Source organism: Aquarana catesbeiana, linkage group LG11, assembly GCF_042186555.1.
Source record: "Aquarana catesbeiana isolate 2022-GZ linkage group LG11, ASM4218655v1, whole genome shotgun sequence".
NCBI lineage: Eukaryota > Metazoa > Chordata > Amphibia > Anura > Ranidae > Aquarana > Aquarana catesbeiana.
The window spans coordinates 78722091-78742913 of record NC_133334.1 but is presented as its reverse complement, the minus strand read 5'-3'; the positions used below and the strand labels follow the sequence as shown (position 1 = coordinate 78742913).

Below are 20823 nucleotides of genomic sequence, written 5' to 3'. Positions count from 1 at the left end.
TCTGGTCTTAACCTTTGGATCGCCCCTGATGTTAACCCCTTCCCTGCCAGTGTCATTTATACAGTGACAGTGCATTTTTTTTTAGCAGTGGTCGCTGTATTGGTAACACTCATCCCTAAAAAGTGTCACTTAAGCCTCGTACACAAGATCAGATTTTCCCACAGGAAATGTGTGATGACAGGCTGTTGGCGGAAAATCCAACCGTTTGTACGCTCCATCGGACAATTGTTGTCGGATTTTGGATGAAAGGCTTTAAAATTTTCCGCGGACAAATGTCTGTTGTTGGATTTTCCGAGCGTGTGTACACAAGTCCGTCGGACAAAAGTCCATAATACAAATACGCATGCTCGGAAGCAAGGACGAGCCAGAAGCAGTCGGTCTTGTAAACTAGCGGTCGTAATGGAGAATTAACATTCATGACGCGGCAAATTATGAATTGAAATGCAGCGCACATTCTCTTCTTCTTTAATGAGATAATAATGAATCTGCTTTGCTGGTGATACTGATGGAGTTATTGCAAACGAATTTTCAAAGGCTTGTTTTTTCTAGTGATATCAAGAATAATATTATTATGCTTGTTATTATTATTTTTTTTTTTTTTGTGCAAGTTACCACAACACTATTATTCCGTAGTTTTTAAGATCAAAGATACAACTATGTTGGTGTCCCTTGTCAATTTTAAATTGTATGTTTTAAAATGTAACTGCCTACTCCCAAACTGTCATTTGAAGTAAAACACATAGCCAAGTATTATTCTTCATAATTTTTTTATTGTGCATTCAAAAAAGGAAACAAATAAAATTAGACATGCTATCTGCCAATAGAACTTAACCAAAAAGTGCATTCTATGCATCCAAAAATATAGAAACTATACCAAATTAAATTATTATTCAACCAAAAAATAAAATAAAAGCCTCATGATTGTGGCCTGCTTCTTATAGGGGGTCACCAATGCCAAGAGTTGGTGAAAGCAGGGGTCCGTCATCCAGAGAAAATTCCGAAAATCATCCAGATTATTCTCCTGGAGCTCCCGCAGCAAAGGCATATGACATAATTGGTCGCGATTAATAAAGCAACCAATTTTTGGTCCAAGAACTCCTCCTCCTCCTGTTCCTGGACTGGAATTGGGTCAAAGCAATAACTCCAAGGCCAATAATAAATAACATGTTATCTCCTCCGATTCCGCAACATGTCTGGTTGACGAACGGCCGTTCAGAAACGAACTGAAAAGCGAGAAATTAAAAGCGTGAATCAACACTCACCAAATTTCTACTAACACAAAATTAGCAGAAGGAGCTCAAAGGGTGGCGCCTGACAATTGAACTTCCTCTTTATCGGCTCGTAGTACGTCACTACATTCGTGTTTGTTGGACGACAATTGTGTACCATTTGTATGCAAGATAAAATCCATCGTATCGCAAAAAATGGAGAGGTAAAAACCTTCCGGAGCTGAAGTGGTTAATACTGCTGTGGGGGTACTTTTTTCTGTAAATTCGTGTTTAGGACATGGCTGAGCAAATATTAAGTGACGGTAAAAAAAAAATTGCAGCAGCCACCATTTTATTCTCCAAGGCCTCTGCTTTCAGAAAACATATAATGTTGGGGGGGGGGGGGGGGTTTCTAAGTAATCTTCTAGCAAAATATGCTGCATGTGAGAAAGATCAAAACTGGCCTGGACAGCAATGGGTTAATCCAAAAAAGTCATTGTAATATATCTACAGAATTGTAAATGGCTAACACTGTACTTATGAAGTTTTTTTTTGCAACTATAACATTATGAAGCCTCATTTGGTCAAGAACATGTAAAAAACACAAATCCTAATAAATATAAAAGGCTTGGAGAATGCGGGCATCGATCCCGCTACCTCTCGCATGCTAAGCGAGCGCTCTACCATCTGAGCTAATCCCCCGCACAGGAACTGTTGGATTAGACCAATCAGACCACAGTATCATGCATTCTATTCACCAGATTATCATTGTCAACCTTCTTTTTCTAGAGAGGAATGGAATACGCGTGTATAATAATAGAATACAGACGTCATTTTGCTCCATAGTGACCATAAAGCTTTATTACTGCCCAGCCTCACGAAGAATAAAGCGTTGTCTCACAGCGACCATTCAAGCGGCGATGAAGCGACCCTCACCATCCCCCTTCACTTCTGCCCCGAAACAAGCCAGCCACAGTCCCGCCCACCCGTCTATATCATTCGCCTACATCCACATCCGGCCGCTAAGCGCTCATTGGACAAGCGCCCCAAGTCTCCCTCGCTCATTGGCTCATCGAAATGTCAATTCGTGTGACGCAAGTTTGTTGCTAAGGCCTAGGAGGCTGTAGCTGCGCCAGCCCCAGCCCCCCATTGGAAGAGTTGAAGTTGCACTACGTGCAAGTTCAACCAATCCTGAGGCGGTGCTTTTTAGCAACGCAACTTTCTTGACGGACGGCCGGGCCGTCCAACCGCGAGCCGAGCTGGGTACACAATAAGGCGGGCCTTAGAGGATGACAACCGTGTCACCCAATCAGCTCCCTCCATGGTAAAACGAAGGCCTTATGTGTACGCCGATTGGCTGAAGGCTTCTCCAGAAGGAGGAGGGGGAGGTTTGGAAGAGTTGATATGTCCACCATCTTGAAAAGTCGCTTGTAGTGCTGAGCAATTTTCCCGCCTGACTGGATTGGGTTGTTTCCCCCCCGATATCAGGTAAAGCTCGTGGGGTGGTGACGTGTGAGCGGCGAGCCGCGGGTCCGGAGGTGGGGAGCGGGGGGGGCCGGCGGCCTGTTGTCGGCGGGCGCTGTGCAGGCCGTGGAAGTTGTCCTGTGAGGGGCGCAGGGCTCGGTAGTGGTTCTGGGTATGGAGGCGTAGGGAGGGAGGGTTTCCTCTATCGCAGCCAGTGAGGAGCCGTTCTCCTGTGTGTGGGAGCGGTACTAGGCCTCACTTCAGGGAAGGGACCTCCCGCTGGGTCACAGGTCACCCCCCCGGCCTACTCCCCGCACTCTACTCCCCGGCCTGGCCTACTCACAGGCCTACTCACACCTGAGCTGTACAAGGGGCCCTCATTCACCATACCTGACAAAGAACTGTCTGCCCTCACTGCTGCCAGCCAATCACAATAAAGCGGCTCTGTCAGGTGACTGCAGGACTTCAGTAGATCTAAAGACAACTTTCTAATAATAATAATAATAATAATATTTATCTAGAGCAGATAAGGGTTAAACCTGTCTGGTCCTCTTCGTCGTCTTCTTCTTCTTCTTCTTTTAATTACATTTTTTTTTTTTTTTATTTTCCCCCCTGTGTCCCGTTGACAAGAATTTCCCTTCAAGCGATAGAACGCTGTAAAGTGCGGCAAAAACTGTTGGCGCCGTATAACTCCTGTATATTAATATAAAAGGCTTCATTCTGTGGGGGGTAAAAATAAGAGGTTAAATCAGTTGTAAACCCTCACATATTCCCAGTGATGGGACTATCCTCATGTTATACACAGGAAACAAATCCTCCTATATAAGGCCCCTTTCACACTTGTGTGACTCGGGACTTGGAAGCATAACGTCGGACCCCATGATTTCCAATGAGTACTGTTCAGATCTGTGCGATTTTTAAAGTAGTCCCTGTACTACTTTGGTCCGACTTTAATGCGAGTTGAGGTCCATAGAAAAGGTTTACACTGGCTTTCTCTAAAATCGTGGGCAAAAAAAAAAATCGCAAAAAAGTTGCAGCAGTGTGGAAGGGGCCTAAAGTGTACCTGTTTATCTGCAGTCTTCTTTGCATCCATTAAAAGTGAAGGATTTCTAAAGCTTGTCTGAGATGTCAGAAAAAAGAAAAGGGTGACTGAGAGCTAATTGTAGGGAAGAGACACACTCCCCCCTCCACCCAGGTACGGAGCTGATGCTGTCAATCTGCTTGGAGGTCCCTCCCCTGTCACCGTTTTTTCTCTTGGTGTCAGGAAAACTTGTCAGGATTGACTCATGCAGATAGAAATGACACTTCACATGCAGAACACAGCATGTGATTCCCACAGGAATCAAACATGTTATACTTGCCTGATTTTGTATAGTGGTTTTGCACAGAGCACTTCCGATCCTCCTCTTCTCAGGTCCCTGGCATGGGCTCCTGGCCCCTCCCTTCTGTTAAATACCCCTACAGTGCGCAGCTTGCTATGGGGGCAGTCAAGCCCCTGCTCTGTGTATCCATTCAGACACGGAGCTGTGGTTTGGCCCCGGCCCCTCTCTCTCCTGATTGGTTAACTTGAGTTTGACAGTAGCGGGAGCCAATGACACCGCTGCTGTGTCTCAGCCAATCAGGAGGGAGAGTTTCCGGATGGCCGAGGCACTCATGCACATCACTGGACACAGATGGGGCTGTGGAGGAGGCACAAACTGAAGGTTTTTTATCTGCATGCATAGAATGCATGCAGATAAACCACCTGTCTTTAAAATTCCTTTTTAATGTGGTTGTTGGGGGCGTCTGGTGTGGTTGTTGTGTTTTTTTTTTTTTTTTGTTTTTTTTTAAATTTTTTTTCCCTCTAAACTCCCCTGTATGGTAAGCTGTGTCCATGTACACCTAGGCGTTTAGAGGCAGAACCCCCCCCCCCCCCCACCAGCATATTCCTGAGCAGCAGATTTTAGGCAGGAATAAAACAAGATGCGTCTAAACGTGTGTTAATGCTAGGTGTGTTATAAGCGTGAGTGTTAACTTCGGTTGTCAGAATAAATTATTGTGGTGAATTAAAGCCCAAGACACACCTATATGCATTTACAAATGTGGTTGTGTGTGTGTGTGTTTTTTTTTTTTTTTTTTCCTGCAGAAACGCTGCTGCCAGGATGAAAGGCATCTAGGAGAGGTGGGCAAACGTTCAGTGTGCGTGAGGCCTTATATGTAACCTGTTCTGCACAGAGTAGTCCCTTCCCTTCCTTCTGGGGTCCCATGCTGGCGCTGTCGGCTTCTCTGGATGCCCCCTCAGCAAGCTGGGTGCTAAGGGGGCACACTCCCAATCCAGGATGTGTACGTCCATAGGCGCAGACATTGCAGCTTGGCAACTCTTCCCGCTCCCTCCTCACAGATTTGACTGGGAGAGTCTATGGCTCCTGCTGCTCTGTGTCTCCTGTGAAAGGGGGTGGAAAACCAGTACAACAGAGAATGCAGTAGCCTCCCTGGCGGTTTTCCCGAGTGTGGCTCGGGGTTAAATTTCAGTCCCATTAGCGGTAACCCCGAGCCACACTCGGGATCGCATTGCAGGATCCTGGGGCAGCGTTACTTACCTTGTCCCCGGGATCCTGCGATGTCCCCCACAGTGTCTGAGGGCTCCGTCCTCCTCCGAAGCCTCTCCGTGCCAGGCTCCGTTCCCTGCGAGCGGCGTGACGCACGGGGGCGGAGCCTGGCGGCAAATTCAAAAAAATGTCAATCATAACACATACAGTACTGTAATCTTACAGATTACAGTACTGTATGAAATGATTTCACATCCCTTTTGTCCCCAGTGCTCTGGCCCATGCCCTGCATGCAGTTTTACATGATATACACTGTTCTTTCTGCCTAGAAACTGGAGATTGTCCATAGCAACCAAAAAGTGTCCCTTTACGTCAAAAGTGGCTTTAGACCAGCTAGAAAACAGCGATAGTAAATTAGAACACTTGCAGAATTGAGCGATAGTGAATTGTGGGGAAATTTATTTTATTACTATTTTTTTTAATTTTTTTTAATTATTTATTTTTATTTATTATATTAAAATTTATGTTTTTGTGTTTCAAACTTTATCATACCCGGGATATCTACTAGACTCTGGTTTGGACAGATTTAAGTGTGTTATTGTTAAGATTTACAGACCTACAATATAAAACGCCAAATTTCCATGCAAAATAATTGTACCGCTTTCAGCACCTAAAATCCGAAATAATCATACCGCCAGGGAGGTTAAGGTAAAAAAAATACTTCGACTTTACAACCACTTTCACTTCCTGTCCTATAGAAACAAGTGATGGGGGGGTATCTACTTGGCAAGGGGGACCCCCTCTTGGACAGTGGCTACCTCATTTTAGAAAATTCCCCTCAGGCGTTGGCTTCAATATTCAGGTTTTTCCTCATTTTTATTCCCAGTGATCACGAGAACGAATAAAGAGTGAGTTTCCCAAAGACAGCAATAAAAACCTGATTGGGTTTTAGCCTCTCATCACTCTATCCAAAACTAATAAGAAAACAAAAACCGCCCCAGGGCCCGATCAGGTCCACCTGCCTGTTTTGCGGGAAGACCTGATTGGAAGCTTGATGTAGATTGTATGGGCAGGCTCATGTGAATGGACTTCCGCCAAGTTCGTCCCGGTCAAGCGAAAGGAAAAGAACGGCATCCTTTTTTGTTTTTCCGGACCTAAAAGTGATGTATTGGAAGTACCCTGGTGTAAACAGACACATCTGTTTACATCTGGCCACTCGTAGAGCTATCATAGGGAAGGATGAGCTCAAGCGTGTTTGCAACCGCACGTGCAGAGCCCTCCAGGAAGTCGGAACACTGCTAATCGCAGGCAGTGAGACATTTCCCGATCTCTGCAGCCGCGGATCGTTAAAATGTCTCGCTCCGCAGTGCCGACTTCCTGGAGCGCTCTGAACGTGTGGTTGCGAACACGCCTGAGCTCATCCCTAATCATCTGTCCACCCCCAAAGATTCAGCAGGGGCATTTGCATAAAAATAACCTTTGCATTGGGGGGGCCTCAGCACTTAAAGGGTTAAAGGCTCACTAAAACCAGCCATAGACAGAGCAGTTTTTCTTTCCTCTAACCACGGGTTGGAGGAAAGAAAATTTCTTCATTCCTCCATCAACAGAATGAGTGTTCATTGGGGGACCCCCCCCGTGGAGCCATTGTGTTCTCCTGCCGGGGGAAAGCAGTCCCCGCCAGAAGAATCATGATTAGTGCTAGCATCTATAACACCTGCTAGCAATATTTATATGTAAAATCCAGCAGGCTGGTTGTACCCAAGCTAATTGATCAATTTGGGTACATTTAGGCTGCCCAAACATGGTTCCAATCTCAGCTGGTTCCTGCTGGAGCCAGTCAAGATTCGAACCCTCTATGGCTGGTTTTACTCCAGGGATAGAGGAATAAAGAGTAAAGCCTAGTACACACTGGCTGAATGTCGGCGGCATCGGCTGCTTCACTAGAAACCGGCTGACATTCGGCCCATGTGTACTGCAGCTGGCCGAACGGGGCGTGACCGAAAAAGGTCTGCCGAACAGCACTCTCAGCCAATGGCTGAGAGCGCCGACCGGAGTGTTCAGGCCGTCCCCCTGTCAGAACACAATAGCACAGCAGGGGAGATCGCTATATTAACATTGCTTGGTACAACGGCACCTCTTGAGCTGTTAGGTTTTTTAACTTTTTCAGCCCTACTGGGTTGAACAAAAAAAAATACTAGTAGTGTGTACCAGGCTTAAAGTATTAGTGATGGCTGCATTAGCGGTAAAGCGCAGCCAGTTTTAGCGGTGCTTTTTGGCCTCTAGAGGGGCACTTTTAACCCCCGCTAGTGGCGGAAAAAGGGTTAAAAGCACCGCTGCCGAATCGCTTTGCGGGTGCTTTGGCAAAGCTTGCCTTTGATTTCAATGACGGGCGGTTTAGGAGCGCTAAATACAGCGCTCCCGCACTGCCCCAAAGATGCTGTTTGCAGGACTTTTTTTCCTGTCCTGCAAGCGCACCGCTCCAGTGTGAAAGCCCTCAGGTTTTCACACTGGGGCTTCAGAAGAGGCAGTTTACAGGTGTTTTTCAGGCGCTTTTTTTTTTTTTTTTTTTAAGCGCAAAAACGACTGTGTGAAAGTGGCCATAGATGGACTTTTTATTTATTTTTTGCTCAGCCAGTAGGCCGAATCAAAATCATAAACCGATTCCTTCATACACACTATGGAGGAATCCTTCCTGCTTGTATTCTGACAGCAGGTACTCTGTGCTGTCAGAAAACACTGATCCAAGAAAAAAATTCCAACAATCCTGTTTGACAAAAGTCAACCATTGAATCAACTTTGAGTGGGAGCGGCCACGGCCACAACATGGTTTTAAATGCAGCCAGTCTCTGCTGAAACAGGCAAATTTCGTTCCAGCTATTACTAGAAGAGAACTAGATGCCCTTCTTGCTAAGAATTTTAGCGGGATTATAGTTTTGTTCAGTAACCTTGTAGTGCATGTTTTTATGGTTAGTGTGTACAGAAGTGATAATTTTGGTGTAGTTCTATTTATGTACAGTGCATGGTGTAGTGTACTTTGTGGGTGCATTTCTGCATCCTGAGGATCCCTGGATGTTACAGCACCTTCTGATCATAGCATGTCTGTCAGATATCTGAAAGTTGCTTGGACTTGCAGCGCTGCAGTAGCTGAAAACCTGCCAAAGCCAATTTATTTTTATTAAAATATCTATGAAACACTATTGCACAGATCAGTCCCTCACCTCTTTAGCGGTCACCTGCTGGTGCTGTCTGCATCATCTTCCTGTGGGTGCCCCATAACAAGCTGTGTGCTATGGAGGCACACGTGGACAGCTTGGCAATGCTCGCTCCTCACAGGATTTGACTGACAACAGGAGCATGGCTACCACTGCTACCCGAGTCTCCTGTGAGAGCAGGAAGTGAAGGAAGAAGACCTGCAACTGGGACAGCGTTGGATCAGTCAGAGAGGGGTAAGTGTTTGGGGGTAGGGGAGGATGGGGAAGGTGGCTAAACATGTTTTACCTCTTAACCACTTGCTGATATACGTTGGCACAATGGCAGTGGTGGGCAAATGGGCGTACCTGCACGTTCCCTTAAGAGGCGTGTGCCCGTGGGACCGGCGTACTCTGTCATGGAGCCGCAGAACGTGCAAGTGTAAACACCCCCCCGTTAGATTAACTCCCTAGGACACACTTAACCCCTTCATCGCCGCTTAGTGATTAACCCCCTTCCCTGCCAGTCACATTCACACAGTAATCAGTGCATTTTTATAGCACTGATCGCTGTATAAATTACAACGTTCTCAAAATAGTGTCCAATCTGTCCGCCTTAATGTCGCAGTCCCGCTAAAAATCAGTTAGCCGCCATTACTAATAAAAAAAAAAAAAAAAATATGAATAAAAATGCCATAAAACTATCCCCTATTTTGTAGACGCTATAACTTTTGCGCAAACCATTCTATATACGCTTATTGCGATTTTTATTTTTTTATTTTTTCAAAAATATGTAGAAGAATACACATCTGCCTAAAGTGAGGAAAAAAATAGTAGTTTTATATATTTTTCAGGGATATTTATTATAGCAAAAAATATTGTGTTTTTTTTTTTCAAAATTGTCGTTCCTTTTTTGTTTACAGCGCAAAAAATAAAAACTGCAGAGGTGATCAAATACCACCAAAAGAAAGCTCTATTTGTGGGGAAAAAAAGGACGTCAATTTTGTTTGGGTACAACGTCGCACGACCATGCAATTGTCCGTTAAAGCGACAGTGCCGAATCGCAAAAAGTGCTCTGGTCAGGAAGGGGGGTAAAATCTCCCGGGGCTGAAGCGGTTAAAGAGGAGCTTCAGCCTCTTAAGTAGAAATTAAAAGTTAGCAGCTACAAAAAACTAGCTGCTGACTTTTAATAGCCACTTGCCTTTCCCACGATCCAGCGGTGTGCTCACCTCAGCCGTTTTCTCCCCGTGTCCACTGTTCTCTCTCGCCGGCATCTTTACTATGTGACAGCTTGTGGCTTCACAGTTGGGTGCCCACTGTGCAGGCGTGAGTGGTGTCTTGAATGGTCCTGCAGTCTTTTGGGACCTGTTATGTGCCTAGGCGGTGGGAATGGGTACCTGTCAAAATCTCTGGTAACCTGGGCCCCCCCCCCCCCCCCTTTCCTTCCCAAAAGCTCTCTTTCACAAGCTGGAGTGGGGGAGGAGGCCTTAAAGCAGAACTTTAATGCAACGCATGCATTACCCACTTGCGCTTCGGAAGATTTTACCCCCTTCATGACTAGGCTTTTTTTTTTGTTTTTTTGTTTTTTTTTTCTTTTGCAGTTCTGCACTGCGCTACTTTAATTGGTAATTTGCGTGGTCATGCAACTGACATCACCAGTGACCTACAGTACAGTGATACTATATGCTGTCACTGTACTGACACTGGCTGGAAAGGGGTAACATCTAGGGTGAACAAGGGGTTAAAAGTGTGCCTAATGCCCGTCAACACGTTCCGATTATCAGACTACAAAAGTCGCTTTCGGACAGATCGTTCGATAATCTGATCGTTAGTACGCAGCTTTCGACAGCCGATCATGACAGTCCGTCCAACCAAATCCAAAGGGACAAATAGGAAAACTTTGGTCGGACGACAGACCATCGTACGACAATCGTGTAATCAGTACAGTATGCGTCTGCTAAAAGTGGATCGACAATACACCACGCATGCTCGGAAACACGAAAATAAACTAGAAGGACACAGGGGTCACACGTATTTGACGACATTTACAATACGTAGCTATGCACAGCGGAAGATTTTTTTTCCAGACTCGTACGACAAAAATCTTACACACATTTTGCACTGTTGTATCCGATCTTAGTTTTATGCAACAAAATGTGGACGATCTGTCGTACGATAATCGGAACGTGTGTATGGGGCATAACTATGTGTAAAGTTTTGCTTTTACTGCTAGATGTTTTTCATCCCTGCTTTTGCAGGGATGAGAAACCGACCGATTGCTCCCTCTGTACAGAGCTCTGTTTACCCACACAGAGCTGTGGGCTCTGATTGCACACAGCCGATCATGAGGTCCTGGCCAATGATTCACATGCTGGCAGGCTTCCACTGTGTACAATCACAACAGGAGCAGTGTGCGCCCTATACCCTAAAGTAGGTTGCGACGTAAGGGTACGTCACCACAGTACATGACAGGTGAACAGGCAAGGATAAAAAAAAAAAATTATTTAGAACCATTTTAAAATCATCATAAGCATAACTCAAACTGAATCAAAATGTGAAATAAATGTAGAGAGATTTGATCATAAATATGTAGTGGAGTTTTTTGGAGTATTGTGATTTTGAGTATGTTTGTCAGATCAGACATTTTATGACGGATCTAATGTTTAAGACGTTGCTTATTATCCCTGTATTAGCTGGCTGTTTTGGTTGTAGTCGGTGGTGGTGGTGCGTGAAATGTACAATCCAAATGAGAAACTATTTAGAAGAAATAGTAACATAGCTGCTGTAAAGTCTTAAGGCTAGTACACACAATCCGAAAATTGGATTAAAAATACCGCTTTCGACGCGATCGTATGATAATCAGATCGTTGGTACAGAGCTTTCAAGAGCTGATCATGACAATTCATCCGATTTTATTATTCGATCGGACAAGCTCAAATTTTCCTCGTACGATACCAGATTGTGCGATTTTTCGTTTTAGTCAGCACAGTTGTCCAAAAATACAAATACATTACAACACATGACATCACTTCCGATTTTTTTATTTTTTTATTTTTTTTTCTCTCTTGTCTGAGAATTTTGGTGACTTTAGTACCTATTCAATTTCTACTTGAGACTATTGAGCGAAAAAAGCCGAATGATATTCAGATCCTGTGTACGGGCCATTATTTGCAGTTGCTCTCATGCTGTAGTCATTTGACATTTGTTGTTCTGGAGTTTCAGGAGTTTGTGTTCAGTTTTGCCTGCACATGTGATGGCATTTTAGCTGAGACCTCTGCAGTGTGTAAATGTGCTGTTACTGAACAAAAATGCTGTACATACAAAACTATTACAATATTAGGAATACAGTACAAGACTGATATCTATAACAAGCAAAATGCCTAGCAAATAAATGAACTATGGTTTCTACACAGAAAAAGTATGCTTAACCACTTCCCTACCCGCCTATAGTCAAATGACGTCCACAGATGGGATCTCCCATCCTGGGTGGATGTCATATGACGGCTTAGGGTTCCTGCCCGCTGCGTTGCTCGGGACCCGGTGCGTGTGCCCGGCGGCTGCGATGTCTGCCGGGCACCCGCGATTGCCCGTTAACCGGGTCGGACCGTGGATCTGTGTGTGTAAACACACATCCGCGTCCTGTCAGCTCAGAGGAGCGCGATCTGTGTTCCCAGAACAGCGGAACACTGATCGGTCTCCTCCCCTTGTACGTCCCCGCCCCCTACAGTTAGCATTCCCTAGGAAACACATTTAACCCCTTGTGTCCCCCTAGTGGTTAACCCCTTCACTGCCTGTCACATTTACACAGTAATCAATGCAATTTTATAGCATTGATCGCTGTATAAATGTGAATGGTCCCAAAAATGTGTCCGATGTGTCTGCCATAATGTCGCAGTCACGAAAAAAAAATCGCGATCGCCGCTATTAGTAAAAAAAAAAATAATTTTTTTTTTTTAAATGCCATAAATCTATCCCGTATTTTAGACGCTATAAGTTTTTTGCGCAAACCAATCAATATACGCTTATTGCGATTTTTACCAAAAATATGTAGAAGAATGCGTATCGGCCGAAACTGAGGAAAAAATTTTTTTTTTTTTTTTTTATTGGGATATTTATTATGGCAAAAAGTAAAAAATATTGTGGGTTTTTTTTTTTTTCAAAATTGTCGCTCTTCTTTTGTTTATAGCGCAAAAAATAAAAACCGCAGAGGTGATCAAATACCACCAAAAGAAAGCTCTATTTGTGGGGAAAAAAGGACGTCAATTTTGTTTGGGTACAACATCGCACGACCGCGCAATTGTTTAAAGTGCGACAGCGCTGAAAACTAAAAATTGGTCTGGGAAGGAAGGGGGTGAAAAGGCCCGGTATTGAACCGGTTAAAGCGGAATTCCACCCAAAAATGTAACTTCCGCAAGGCTTCACTTCCTGATTACCTTACCGAAGATGTTGGCGGCAGCACCCGAGGGAACAGATCAGCTTCGGGTGCTGACATCGCGGGCGCCCTGGACAGTTAAGTGTCCATATTTTAAAAGTCAGCAGCTGCAGTATTTGTAGCTGCTGACTTTAAAAAAAAATTTTTTAATTGGTGGAACTCCGCTTTAAGTTACTTGACTCCGCTTACTGTGTGTTGGTGATCTCCTTTGACAACAAGGATTCAGTTGGTAGTTGCTTTGGAAATCTGGTACCATTGTTCTTGGCTAGTACAAATTCTTCCTCTTCTGGTCTTAAAGTATGAGAGGCTTCTGGTCTTCGACTGTCCTGGTTTCTAATGCATCGTTAAGTCCCTCTTGTTCAAGGCATAAGTCCTTTTATATGTCAGGTTATTTACCATAATCGACTAACAGACATTTTTGTAGCTTTCAGTGTGGGGCTGGTAGCTCACTTAACCTTTTTCATAAAGTATTATGTATAGACGTCCTTCCTCTTTTTTTTTTTTTTTTTTTTTTTTTTTATTTTTTTTTTGTGTCAAGGGTGATCAGTCATTTGCTTTAACCGTTGCTCCCGTCCAACTGTTTATGTACTTTGGGCGGATGGGAGCAGCAGTGGGATCTGTGACCCACTGTCCACCATACACTGCCAATCGCCAATCCATTGTTCCTGGCCCTTGTTGGCAGCCCTGGTATCATGTGATCTTGATAAAACACAGTGGACCAGCAGGTGAGATGGCTTCCCAAATCATCACGGACTGTGGAAACTTCACAATGGACCTCATGCATCTTGGATTCTGTGCCTATCCACTCTTCAGACTCTGGGACCTTCATTTCCAACTGAAATGCAAAATTTTCCACAGTCCGTGATTATTTGGGGAGCCATGTCATCTGCTGTTGTTGGTCCACTGTTTCATCAAGTCCAAGTCAGAGTAGCTTGATGGATACTAGACTCCATAACTTTTTACACAGACTAAATGTATACTGATTGGATTATTTCTACAAAAGATTTGTAGCACAATACACTTTTTGATCAAAATTTATGAAAAGGATTTGCAAAGTTTTAGAACAGACTAAAAGTTTTTGGGTCAAAATTTCCAGCCTTTTTTTTTTTTTTTTTTTTTTTTGTGCTTTATAAAGAGAAGGGAAAAAAAAAAAAAAGTTTTGATAAAATACCACCAAAAGAAAGCTCTGTCTGAAAAATATGATAATGTAATTTGGGTACATTGTTTCATGCCTGAATAATTGTCATTCAAAGTGTGACAGGGCTGAGAGAAATCCTTCTGTAACCAGTCACTCCCATATATTTACCTTTTGCCCAGGGCTCGACAAATCCCAGGTTGCAATTGCGACTAGAAAATGCGGCCTGGCATCTGGGTTGTTGTGGCCAGCATGGGGGGGCACAACATAGCCGGGCAGCCGGCAAGTGTATTTTCTGATGCCGGGCATAGGGAGTTACAGCGCTGCAAGGGCGGCACTGTAAATGACGGGTTAGGGCAGATGCGGGCCTGTAGTGTTGGAGGACAGCAGGTCAGGGGAGAAGCAGAGCTGCTGGCAGGAATTGTCCCCTGTGCGGCTCTCCCCCGCTGGATGCAGGTCTATCAAGCTGTCCAGGGAGACTCCCCGCAGCAGGAACCTGCGGCTCTGAATGGACTCAGCAGTGGCCCCAAGCCAGTTACCACATTGCAGAGGATCCCCCGGGCGCTCCGGTCCCCCCCTCCGAGTCAGGTCTACACTTTCTATAACCGAAAGACTTCTTCTTTTTTTTTTTTTTTTTTTTTTTTTTTTTTGTATTTAGCAAAAAATAAAACCCCAGTTGTGATTAAATACCACCAGAAGAAAGCATTCTGTCTGGGGGAAAAAAATGATAAAAATTTAATTTGGGTACAGCGTTGCATGACTGCGCAATTGTCATTCAAAATGCGACAGTGCTTAAAGCTGAACATTTTAGGCTGGCCAGGAAGGGGATGATAGTAATCGGTAGGCAAATAAAACTGGCTCCTAACTTTTTTTAGCTGGCTCCTGGATTCAAAGAAAATTTGTCCAGCCCTGCCTTAGCCCAATCTCCATCCAGCACTGTGCTTATAAGCCACAGTGCTGCTCTACCCCTCTGTCCCCGCAAGAGGCAGGAGCCATTGGCTCCTGCTGCTGTCGATCACACTCCCAGTGTATTGCCACCATAACTATTTTTTACTTGCGCAAAAGTAGAAAAATAAAGCTTTTCAAATGCATAGCTCCAGCAGGTGGGACTGGTATCTGAATCTGATGCTACAGTGAAGAAGCTTACCTGCTGGAGTTGTGTATTTGAAAAGCTTGTGTGTGTATATGTATGTATTTGTGTGTATGTATATCTATCTCTTGTGTATGGGTAATCTTTAAAGTAATGTAAAAACAGTCTGAGGAGGGCTGCATTGAGGAAACAATTGTTTGCAATAGTCCTTTTGACTGAGAAGTTGAGAAGCCTTGGACTGAGTGCTGGACGGTACTTAAATCATTTGCTGTCAATCACAGGCTGAGAGTGGGGAGAGACCAGCCATGCTGCACAGAGCAGGTAAGTATGACCTGTGTGTTTCATTTAGGGCCTTTTTTCTGAGGTTCTTCGTTTGGGAGGAAGCGCATGTGGGGGGGGGGGGGGGGGGTTTGAATCGGTAGAACGAACATGTGCCTATGGCATGGTCATTGTCCAACTTTGTTTGAAGCTGTACAGTTTGTTTTTATCTACAGATGCCCCTTATCTGGGTAGGCAGTTTGGTAAAGGTAAACTATGGCTTTAAGCACTTGCCTACTGGGCACTTTTACCCTCTTCCTGCCCAGGCCAATTTTCAGCTTTCAGTGCTGTCACTATTTGACAATTGCACAGTCATGCAACACTACTCAAATTTTTATCATTTTTTTTTCACAAAAATAGAGCTTTCTCTTAGTGGTATTTCATCTCCACTGAGTTTTTCTATTTTTTGCTAAATAAACAAAAAGGAGGGAAAAAAACGTAATTTTTTTTTTATAGTTTTGTTATAAAATTTTGCAAAACGGGTAATTTTTCATTCACTGATGGGGCAGCCCGCACTGATTAGCAGCACTGTTGGGACTGCACTGATAATCAGTGTACATGTGTTTTATTTTATTTTTTTACTCAAGCCACTTATCTGCCCTCTTGGGTGAGGAAAGGAATGCTGATAACCAGCTTCTGTTTACATCGTGATCAGCTGTGATTGGACACAGCTGATCACATGGTCAAGAGCCGCTGGACTGGCTCTTTACCTCAATCTGTGATCAGAGTGCACCGCCCGTGTAGCTGGCGGCTGCCATCACAGGACGTCTTCGTATGATGCCCTCCCAGAACTGGTCGGCTGCACTGTTGCCATCATTCGGCTATAGCGTGTTCAGCAAGAGGTTAAAGTGCCACTCCCAGGTAAAATTGGTTCTTTTTTGCAAGTTTCTTCTAATAGATTTCCTTTAATTCCACCAACCTTTAGCCCAGGGGTCTCCAAACTTTCTAACCAAGGGGCCAGTTTACTGGGCTTCAGACTTTAGGGGAGCCAGACCGTGGCAAGTGGGAGTAATTTTCTGGCATCAGTGGAAGTAAGCAATGTCCCATCTTTGGTATTAGGGGAAATATTAGTGCCCCATTGTTGGAGTCAGTGGGAGGAGTAGTGCCCCACTGGTGTCTGTGGAGAAATCCTTGCCCCATTGTTGGTGTCAGTGGAAGGAATAGTGCCCCAAGGGCCAGACAAGGGTATGCTAAGGACTGCATTTGGCCCCTGGGCCGCAGTTTGGAGACCACTGCTCTAGCCCATTCATTTAGACTTTTTACATTTCTTACCCCATGTAGCAAGGATATACTTGGGCCAGCTTGGTCATGTGAGCGTGCTGGATGTACTGTATAAACTGTGTGTAGCTGAGGCTACATACAGCATACCGCACTGTGTTCTGGGTTCGAGCCAAGAAGGCGGGACTGAACCGTGGCTCTGTGTCTGGATACATGGAGCTGCAGCTTGGCTCAGGTGCCCCTATAGTAAGCTGCTTGCTTTGGGGGCCCTCAAAAGGAGGGAGGGGCCAGGACCTCCAGCCAGGGACCTGAGAAGAGGATCCGGGTTGCCCTCTGCAAAACCACTGCACAGAGCAGCTAAGTATAACATGTTTGTTATTTTAATTGGGGGGGGTTTACAAGCACTTTAACCACTCTAGCCCCGGAAGGATTTACCCCCTTCCTGACCAGAGCACTTTTTACAATATGGCACTGCGTCGCTTTAACGGCTAATTGCGCGGTCATGCAATGCTGTACCCAAATGAAATTTGCGTCCTTTTCTTCCCACAAATAGAGCTTTCTTTTGATGGTATTTGATCACCTCTGCCGTTTTTTTTTTTTTTAATTTTTTTGCGCTATAAACGGAAAGACCGAAAATTTTGAAAAAAAAAATATTTTCTACTTTTTGTTATAAAAAAAATCCAATAAACTCAATTTTAGTCATACATTTAGGCCAAAATGTATTCAGCCACATGTCTTTGGTAAAAATGTCAATAAGTGTGTATTTATTGGTTTGCGCAAAAGTTATAGCGTCTACAAACTAGGGTATATTTTCTGGCAAAAAAAAAAAAAATTACAAAAAGTTGTCACTAAATGATATATTGCTTACACATGCCATGGGTATATGTGGAATTGCACCCCAAAATACATTCAGCTGCTTCTCCTGAGTATGGGGATACCACATGTGTGGGAATTTTTGATTTCACTCCTCACTACCTATCACAGTTTTGAAGGCCATAAAATGCCCAGATGGCACAACCCCCCCCCCCCCCCATATGACCCAATTTTGGAAAGTAGACACCCCAAGCTATTTGCTGAGAGGCATGTTGAGTCCATGGAATATTTTATATTTTGACACAAGTTGCGGGAAAGTGACACTTTTTTTTTTTTTTTTTTTTTTGCACAAAGTTGTCACTAAATGACATATTGCTCACACAGGCCATGGGCATATGTTTAATTGCACCCTAAAATACATTTAGCTGCCTCTCCTGAGTATGGGGATACCACATGTGTGGGACTTTTTGGGAGCCTAGCCGCGTACGGGGCCCTGAAAACCAATCTCTGCCTTCAGGATTTCTAAGGGTGTAAATTTTTGATTTCACTCTTCACTGCCTATCAGTTTCGGAGGCCATGGAATGCCCAGGTGGCACAAACCCCCCCCCCAAATGACCCCATTTTGGAAAGTAGACACCCCAAGCTATTTGCTGAGAGGCATGGTGAGTATTTTGCAGCTCTCATTTGTTTTTGAAAATGAAGAAAGACAAGAAAACTTTTTTTTTTTTTTTTTTTCAATTTTCAAAACTTTGTGACAAAGTGAGGTTTGCAAAATACTCACTATACCTCTCATCAAATAGCTTGGGGTGTCTACTTTACAAAATAGGGTCATTTGGGTCGGTTTTGTGCCACCTGGGCATTCCATTGCCTCCGAAACTGATAGGCAGTGAAGAGTGAAATCAAAAATTTACACCCTTAGAAAGCCTGAAGGCGGTGCTTGGTTTTCGGGGTCCCGTACGCGGCTAGGCTCCCAAAAAGCCTCACACATGTGGTATCCCCATACTCAGGAGAAGCAGCAGAATGTATTTTGGGGTGTAATTTCACATATTCCCATGGCATGTTTGAGCAATATATCATTTAGTGACAACTTTGTGCAAAAAAAAAAAATGTGTCTCTTTCCCGCAACTTGTGTCACAATATAAAATATTCCATGGACTTGACATGCCTCTCAGCAAATAGCTTGGGGTGTCTACTTTCCAAAATGGGGTCATTTGGGGGGGTATTGAACTGTCCTGGCATTTTATGCACAACATTTAGAAGCTTATGTCACACATCACCCACTCTTCTAACCACTTGAAGACAAAGCCCTTTCTGACACTTTTTGTTTACATGAAAAAATTATTATTTTTTGCAAGAAAATTACTTTGAACCCCCAAACATTATATATTTTTTAAATCAAATGCCCTACAGATTAAAATGGTGGGTGTTTCATTTTTTTTTTTCACACAGTATTTGCGCATTTTTTGGGGAAAAAACACACTTTTTAAAAAAATTTTATTGCACTAAAACACACTATTGCCCAAATGTTTCATGACATAAAAAAGATGATCTTAGGCCGAGTACATGGATACCAAACATGACATGCTTTAAAATTGCGCACAAATGTGCAATGGCGACAAACTAAATACATTTTTAAAAGCCTTTACAGGTTACCACTTTAGATTTACAGAGGAGGTCTACTGCTAAAATTACTGCCCTCGATCTGACCTTCGCGGTGATACCTCACATGCATGATGCAATTGCTGTTTACATTTGACGCCAAACCAACGCTTGCGTTCGCCTTAGCGCGAGAGCAGGGGGGGAAAGGGGTGCTTTTTTTTTTTTTTTTTTTTTTTTTTTTTTTTTTTTTTTTAATTGGGGACCTTAGATCTTTCCTCTGCCCTCAAAACATCTGACCACACCAAGATCGGTGTGATAAAATGCTTTCCCATGGCGCTGTTTACATCCAGCGAAATCTAAGTCATGAAATGCTCGTAGCTTCCGGTTTCTTAGGCCATAGAGATGTTTGGAGCCACTCTGGTCTCTAATCAGCTCTATGGTCAGCTGGCTGAATCACCGGCTGCATTCTCAGGTTCCCTGTTGAGACAGGAGAGCCAAAGAAAAACACGGAAGATGGTGAGGGTGGGGGGGCATTCCCTCCCACTGCTTGTAAAAGCAGTCTAGAGGCTAATTAGCCGCTAGGATTGCTTTTACATGAAAGCCGACCGCTGGCTGAAAAGAATGATACCAAGATGATACCTAAACCTGCAGGCATCATTCTGGTATAACCACTCAAAGTCGTGAATGGCGTACCTGAAGACAAAAAAAATGGTTAACAATAAAACACAATAAACGGTAAAGTATAAAAAATTGCATACCTGAAAAGCAAACATGGTAAAACATAATAACAAAACACTGCAGAATAGAATACAGTAAAAAAGAGCAGAACAATAGAGAGAACAATAAAACGACAAACATATATATTTTACACTTTTTTTTGTAACTAACTTTTATAACTGTAACCGGTTCCAGGTTCGGGTCTCTCAAAATGCGATGGCATCTTGGGAGACCCTGTGAAAGTGTGCCTAGTTTGTGCAATGCTGTACCCTACGCTAATACTCGACTAGTGCATGGTAGCGTTCAAAACATTCACCAATGCAAAGACCAGGATTGTCAGGACAGGAGGAACAATAATAGCGGGTGTCACGCCTATATCCGCGCTTGCTGCAGACACCACCTTTTTTTGGGGGGGGTTTGTTGGGTAGGGGTACTCGGGAGGACATAAAATGCCTGTCATGCAGCCGACTGCATTTGGTTGGGGATGTGAATGGGGGAAGTACGGGCGCTGCAGAAGTGGTGGGTTCCCAATTTGGATTGGCGAATGCAGCAGGAAGGGCATTATGGGCACGATGGGCCTGTGTTTGTCTTCTTCTTGGTGGCAGCGGGACACTACTTGTGCTTGCCACCTCACCAGCTTGAACTGCACTTATGGGACTCTCCATGTCACCAAGTGTTACTGCAGTGCTGGTTTGACTACGACTGGGATGTACTAGGCCGCTGGTGCTTGCCAGTTCACCAAAACGCTACCAAAAAAACTGTTAGCGATCGCAGGGATCAGGCCTGACTCTGCGAACGCTGCAGTTATGCGTTTAGTGTTTTGTGACAGTGATCGATCGATACTGCACTTGGGTGGGCTGGGCCGGGCGGAGGGGCAAAACGCAGGTGCTAGCAGGTATCTGGGCTGATCCCGCTAACACTTCGTTTTTGGGAACCCTAAACTGCTGGGGACGTTAGTATAGATCTGATCGGATCAGATATTGATCCGTTCAGATACTATACCACTAAGGGAGGCGTATGCTGCGTGCGTGGGTGTTAGCGGTACTGGCGCTAATCTGACGCTGCCTCGGGCGACTCATATCCCTGCCGGGCGATCAGGGGGCTAAACCTTTA

At 44.2% G+C, this 20823-nt stretch overlaps 1 protein-coding gene and 1 non-coding gene across 7 annotated transcripts in view; one reads left to right on the top strand and one right to left on the bottom strand.

Moving 5' to 3' along the window:
• Nucleotides 1-1837: 1837 nt before the first annotated feature.
• On the bottom strand, nucleotides 1838-1910 carry TRNAA-AGC (transfer RNA alanine (anticodon AGC)). The gene has a single exon. It is a non-coding gene; the product is annotated as a tRNA-Ala (tRNA).
• Nucleotides 1911-2563: 653 nt separating this feature from the next.
• The window catches only part of PPP6R3 (protein phosphatase 6 regulatory subunit 3), a 145430-nt gene continuing 127170 nt past the window's right edge, over nucleotides 2564-20823 (top strand). For all 6 annotated transcript variants that reach the window (XM_073604576.1, XM_073604575.1, XM_073604577.1 and 3 more), the window contains exon 1: nucleotides 2564-2696. The gene's annotated coding sequence lies outside the window, so the exon portion shown is untranslated. The remainder of the gene's footprint in view (nucleotides 2697-20823) is intronic.